Raw genomic sequence first — 5894 nt, 5'->3', positions numbered from 1 at the left:
CTACTGAATTCAATCAGCAATTGGATTTTCTAACAAAATAGTTAGCCGAATTCAAGGAGAGACTACAAGAGACAAGAATGGCTAATATAAATATGGAAGTACAATTAAAGCAAACAAAGCAGCAGCTGTCAAAATAAATAACAGAAGAGTGCCAAGCAGTTCAATTGAAAAGTGGGAAAACATTAGATGCCCCACCTCAAGGTAGCAGGAAGCCAAGAAATGAGCAAACTACCCAAAATCCATCTGAGGATGGCAAGAGCCCAGAGAGGAATAATTCTGGCAATCAAACGCCAGAAATCGGGTGGAAAGCTGGCGTTGAACGCCCAAACCATGCTCAGTCCTGGTGTTCAACGCCAGAAACAAGCAAGAAATTAGCGTTGAACGTCCAAAAGAAGCACAGTTCTGGTGTTCAAACGCCAGGAACAGGTGAGGAGTTGGCGTCCAACACTCTAGCTTCTAACCCTGGCATTCAAATGCTAGTGAGGGATCAGACATACACAAGTGCTGATAACAACCCCTCTAAAAAGGCTTCTCCAACCACCTCTGTAGGAAATAAACCTGCAGCAACTAAGGTTGAAGAATATAAAGCCAAGATACCTTATCCTCAAAAACTCCACCAAGAGGAGCAGGATAAGCAATTTGCTCGCTTTGCAGATTATCTCAGGACTTTTGAAATAAAGATTCCGCTTGCAGAGGCACTTGAGCAAATACCTTCTTATGCCAAGTTCATGAAAGAGATCTTGAGTCATAAGAAGGATTGGAGAGAAACTGAAAGAGTTCTCCTCACTGAAGAATGCAGTGCAGTCATTCTGAAAAACTTTCCAGAAAAGCTTAAAGATCCCGGAAGCTTTCTGATACCATGCATGTAACATCCCGCATTTTTGAAAATCTAATTATAAATAAATTGTGATTTTATTTTATTAAGTTTAAACTTTATAATTTTAAAATTTATTTTATTAGAACTAATTAAATAGATTCGGAGATAGTTTTATTTTGAATCAATTAATATTCTTAAGTAATTTTATTATAATGGAATATTTTGTACAATTTTAGTAATTGAAAAATAAGAAAGAATTGTACAATTTAATTTAAGTAACTTTTATTCTGAAAAAGTTACGATTTATTTTATTAATTTGATATCTTATTTTATAAATCAATCAATTAAGAGTAATTAAATTAGTTTACTAATATTTGGAGGAGAACAGGGGGAGAGAGTGACGGAACGTAGTAAGAAGAGAGGAAGGAGGATCGCCTCGCTGTGCCGCTCCTTGTGCCGGTTGCCATTGCTGTCGTCAGAGCCAGGAAGAAGAGAAGCAAAACCACGAAGAGAGAGAGATCGACGGAGACGTTCACTCGCTCATCGTTGTCGCTGCCATGCGTTGCCTCCGCTGCTAGTTCAGTTGCCGTCGAGCTCGCAGCAACCGTCACCATGGAGACCGCCAATATCATCTCCGAAGCTGCGTCATCGATTAGGTTAAGGAGGGGGAGAATCGTGAACAACCGGCGTCGCTGATGGATGCTCCGCCGCCGGAATCACGAGCTGAGGTAGAGGAGGAAGCTATCTTCCCTGTTGTTGTAGTCACCGTAATTCTACTACTATGGCTTCGTTTCCTTGTTTTCTTTAATTACTGATTAAGCTGCTGCAGCTGTGGACTGTGACGATCGATTTTCCAAAAGAATCGTTGCTGCTATGAACTATTTCAGCCCTGCCCTGGTATTGCTCGGTTACCACAGCCTCCTTCATCCTTGTATCTGAATCTGTATCATTCACAACCTATTTTGATTGTTGTTATCTCTGCTTGCCACTTCATTGTTATAGGAAAAATGCCCAAAAATATTTCTATTTCGGTCTTGCCACCATTATCATGATTATTGATGACATTGCTGCTGCAGAGGGTCTCCGGTATCACTGTTGTGGTTGCTGCCACGAATTAGGAATAAAGGGAATTGCTATGTTAAATCCTGCGATTACGACATCGAGGTAGGGGGTTTAAAATTATTTTAATTTAAGAATGCCTACAAGGTTTGTTGAATAACTGCAAATAGATTCAATAGCTGTGATTAATTGATTGATTATGTGAATATTGAATTGTGGCTGAAATTGTGATTGGAATGGTTGAGATTGTGATTTGGAATTGTTGATTAGTGATATTGATTGATTATGTGGATTGGGACTTGTTTGATGACTAATTGTTGAGAATTCCTGAATTTTACTGGGTTATGTTGGATTTGTTGCCGTTGAGATGTTATTTCGTATATTGTAATGTTAATGAACATGGTTGGTGGTTGATTTGGAATTGGTTTTGAGGGGTATTGAAGGGTTAGATTTTGAATACTAAATGGTTTGCTGAAAATCATGTTCTCTTGAAATTAAACAGTAACTTTGAAAGTGAACCAGTGACTCTATAGAGACTGAAATTATATGAATTTCAGTGTTGAGTAAATTATATTAAGTGTAATTGTGAAAACTCAATTTTGAAGGTTTTGTATCAACTAGAGAATTAGTTATGAATTTTCAAAGTTGAATGCTAAAATCTGATTTACTGCATAATTTCTAAACTAAGTCAGCAACTTTGAAAAAGCTATAACCAGATCTGTGATTATCGGAATTGCGTGGAACCAAGTCCGAATTAAGCTTGGGAATATAGGGAGAAGGACTGGTGAATTTGAGACTTTTTCATTAAGTTTATGATTTATGGTAAATTTTTGAATTGGGGATGTCAACTCTGGTTTTTCTGCAGAATGTTTAACACAGCAGCAACTTGTTTCCTCTATTGGAATTTCTCCAATTTGAATTTTGGAATTGAACCAATTTTAAATGAAACTTTGGTCCTAATACCTTAATTTCATAAAAATTTAGAATTTTTAGAATTGTGGTTTTAAAGATTTGGGTTTTCAAAGAAAGATGTATTATGCAGTAAAAGTCAGGCTTTGTTTTCTAAGTCAGTAACTTTGAGGTTTTATAATTTTTAATTCTGGAATGATATTGAGATGCAACCAATTGGAGGTGAAATTTGAGTATGTTTAGTATATATGATTCAAATTTCAGGGTTTTCCAGGTTTTAATAAGTGAGTTATGAGACTTGGAAGAGGTTGTGTTCAATGATTTGTAAAACAGAATTCTGCAGAAAATTACCTAACTTCCAAGCTATGTAACTCCTTCATTAAAACTGGTATGACCCTGGAACCAATTGAGAAAGAAATTTGGATGAGTTGTGTTTAACCACATTAATTTTGAAGGTTGTTGGATTTAATTTGGATTTTATATGAAATTTCAAATGTTGTATGCTGCTGCTGTCTTCTGGTTTTAAAACACTGCAGAACAGTCACAGTTTTGCTTATATTCCCGAAGCTAGAGACAACGAAAAATTATGATTTTTGATTTAATGGAAAGTTTAATCCGAGACGGTCGCATGGATTTAAAGTTTGCGTAATTCCGAATTCATTTGATATTTTAAAAACAAAATGGAAATCAGGCTGCCAAGTTGTGTTGGTAATTATTTTGGATATGGAATTTAAGAAATAGATTTTCTATTATCAAATGTTTTTGAGAATATATTGTTGTGGCAAATACTGAAAGAGGCTGATGAATTGTTGAGAAAGAAGGAACCCGTAAGGGTGGATAAGTCCTATTTTTAAAGGAGATTATGTCCAAATTTTTATAAAAAATATAAGGACTTAATCAAAATAAATATTCAAGGCTTATTTAATAAAAATAACTTCAATGATTCTTTTAAGAAAAGAATATTTGATTTATGAGGTTGTTGGCAAGGGCGTGGGTCTAGTCCCGCTTGCGTATTTGTAATTATGAAAGAAAAAGGAAAGAGTAAAGTACTTATTGTATGATTATCTGTTGCTTGAGGCAACCCAAGAGATATTATTTATTTGTTTGTTGCTTGAAGCAACCCAAGAGATATTATTTATTTGTTTGTTGCTTGAAGCAACCCAAGAAATGTTTGCTTGTTGCTTGCGGCAACCCAAGAGATATTATATGTGTATTTGTTGCTTAATGCAACCCAAGAGATGTTTGTTTATTTATCTGTTGCCTTGAGACAACCCAAGAGTAATTTTCCGTTCCCAAGAGTATATATTTCCTGCGAGTAGAAAGCAGAGGCTGTCTCAATAGAGCTGCTAATAATTATATGCGCATTTATTTGAACGAAAAATCGTATCCGGGAAATTGTGAACTCGTGACCGGATAAATGTCGGGAATGCAGGTGCTAACCGACACATGAGCTCATGGCCTGTACTAGGACTAGACATTCATCATATGCATCTATGTGACATTGTTTGGGTGTGCATATTGTAATTGGTTTGCCTAAGTGAATAATTCTGTTAACTGTTAATTGCTATATTTGATATAATTGCTCTTGATTGTGTTTGAACCTCATTACTTGTGTTTGAAATTGATTGGCTGGATTATGGTGAATTGGGTGTTGGTTGAATTGCTTGGGCCTGAGGCCATGACTGGTTTGTGTTGGAAGTCTAGTTCTGTATAAAGTATCTGACGGGTTCAGCATAGACTTAATGAACCTATGCTTGGAGCAGGATGATCATTTATACCGCGTAGGTAACTTTTTTTTATGTTATGGTCTAGTAAAGTATGAAAAATCAAACTGGTTCAGCATAGACTTAATGAACCTATGCTTGGAACAGGTTGGTCATTCATACAGTCTAGGAAACTTTTAAGAGTTTTATAAAGAAAATATGGTTCTAGGATTTTGAATAATTAACTAATGTTTTTAAAGAATGTTAATTTTCTTTTAGACGTCTCTGAATGAAATTAACTATTTGCGCCTTATTCTTTACTTTCACGGCATTCTCGACCTCTACTGAGAATATGTGGTTTGGTTCTCACCCCCAAATTTTCCACCCTTTCAGTGACACAGGTTTGAAGATGCAACTTGAAGCTGCGAGCGATTAGTAGGTTTTCTTTATGATTTTAATTGGTCTTGTAGAGTCCCCTCGCTGATTGTCCCTTGAGAGTTTATTTCATATAGAGGGGTAGGTTTGGTATATTGTATTTGAGTTTTATTTGGTTTCTTTTGTATAAGAATTATTATCAATAATATTTATGTGATTATTATTATTTGTAAATGTTTGAATTATGACTTTAATGAATAAAAAACAAAATTTTCTGGCATTTTCTTAAAACTGAAACGCGAAATCGATACAAAGGCTCAGTAATTAAGTAGTTAATATTAGAAAAGGTCACGTAACGTTCTTTCTAGTAAAAATACCCTGACTTAAGCAAGGTATTTTGCTGGAAGGGATGTTACAATGCATATTAGAGGGTAATTGCACCAAGACAGCCTTATGTGATCTTGGGACAAGCATTAACCTAATACCTGCATCCACTATCAGACAGCTTAGTTTAACTGAAGAAGTTAAACCAACCTGGATATGTCTCCAACTTGCTGATGGCTCCATTAAATACCCATCAGGCGTGATTGAGGACATGATTGACAGGGTTGGGCCATTCGCCTTTCCCACTGACTTTGTAGTGCTGGAAATGGAGGAGAACAAGAGTGCTACTCTCATCCTAGGAAGACCTTTCCTAGCAACTGGACGAACTCTCATTGATGTCCAAAAGGGGGAAGTCACCCTGAGAGTCAATGAGGATGAGTTTAAGTTGAATGCTGTCAATGCTATGCAGCATCCAGACACACCAAAAGACTACATGAAAGTTGATCTTATTGACTCTTTGGCAGAGGAGATCAACATGGCTGAGAGTCTCGAATTAGAGTTGGAAGATATCTTTAAAGATGTTCAGCCTGATCTTGAGGATTCAGAGGAATTGAAAGAGCCTCTAAAATTTCCTCGGGAAGAGGAAAAACCTCCTAAACCCGAGCTCAAACCATTACCACCATCCCTAAAATATGCATTTCTGGGAG

General features: G+C 36.3%; 1 long non-coding RNA gene across 1 annotated transcript; it reads left to right on the top strand.

Annotated features, from left to right (window-relative positions):
- On the top strand, nucleotides 1207-5097 carry LOC107637785. The gene is made up of 4 exons (XR_002361079.1): nucleotides 1207-1545; nucleotides 1647-1714; nucleotides 1820-1981; nucleotides 4882-5097. It is a non-coding gene; the product is annotated as an uncharacterized LOC107637785 (long non-coding RNA).

The sequence above is a fragment of the Arachis ipaensis genome, chromosome B04 (assembly GCF_000816755.2).
Source record: "Arachis ipaensis cultivar K30076 chromosome B04, Araip1.1, whole genome shotgun sequence".
Classification (NCBI taxonomy): domain Eukaryota; kingdom Viridiplantae; phylum Streptophyta; class Magnoliopsida; order Fabales; family Fabaceae; genus Arachis; species Arachis ipaensis.
This window is presented reverse-complemented; position numbering and strand designations above follow the sequence as displayed.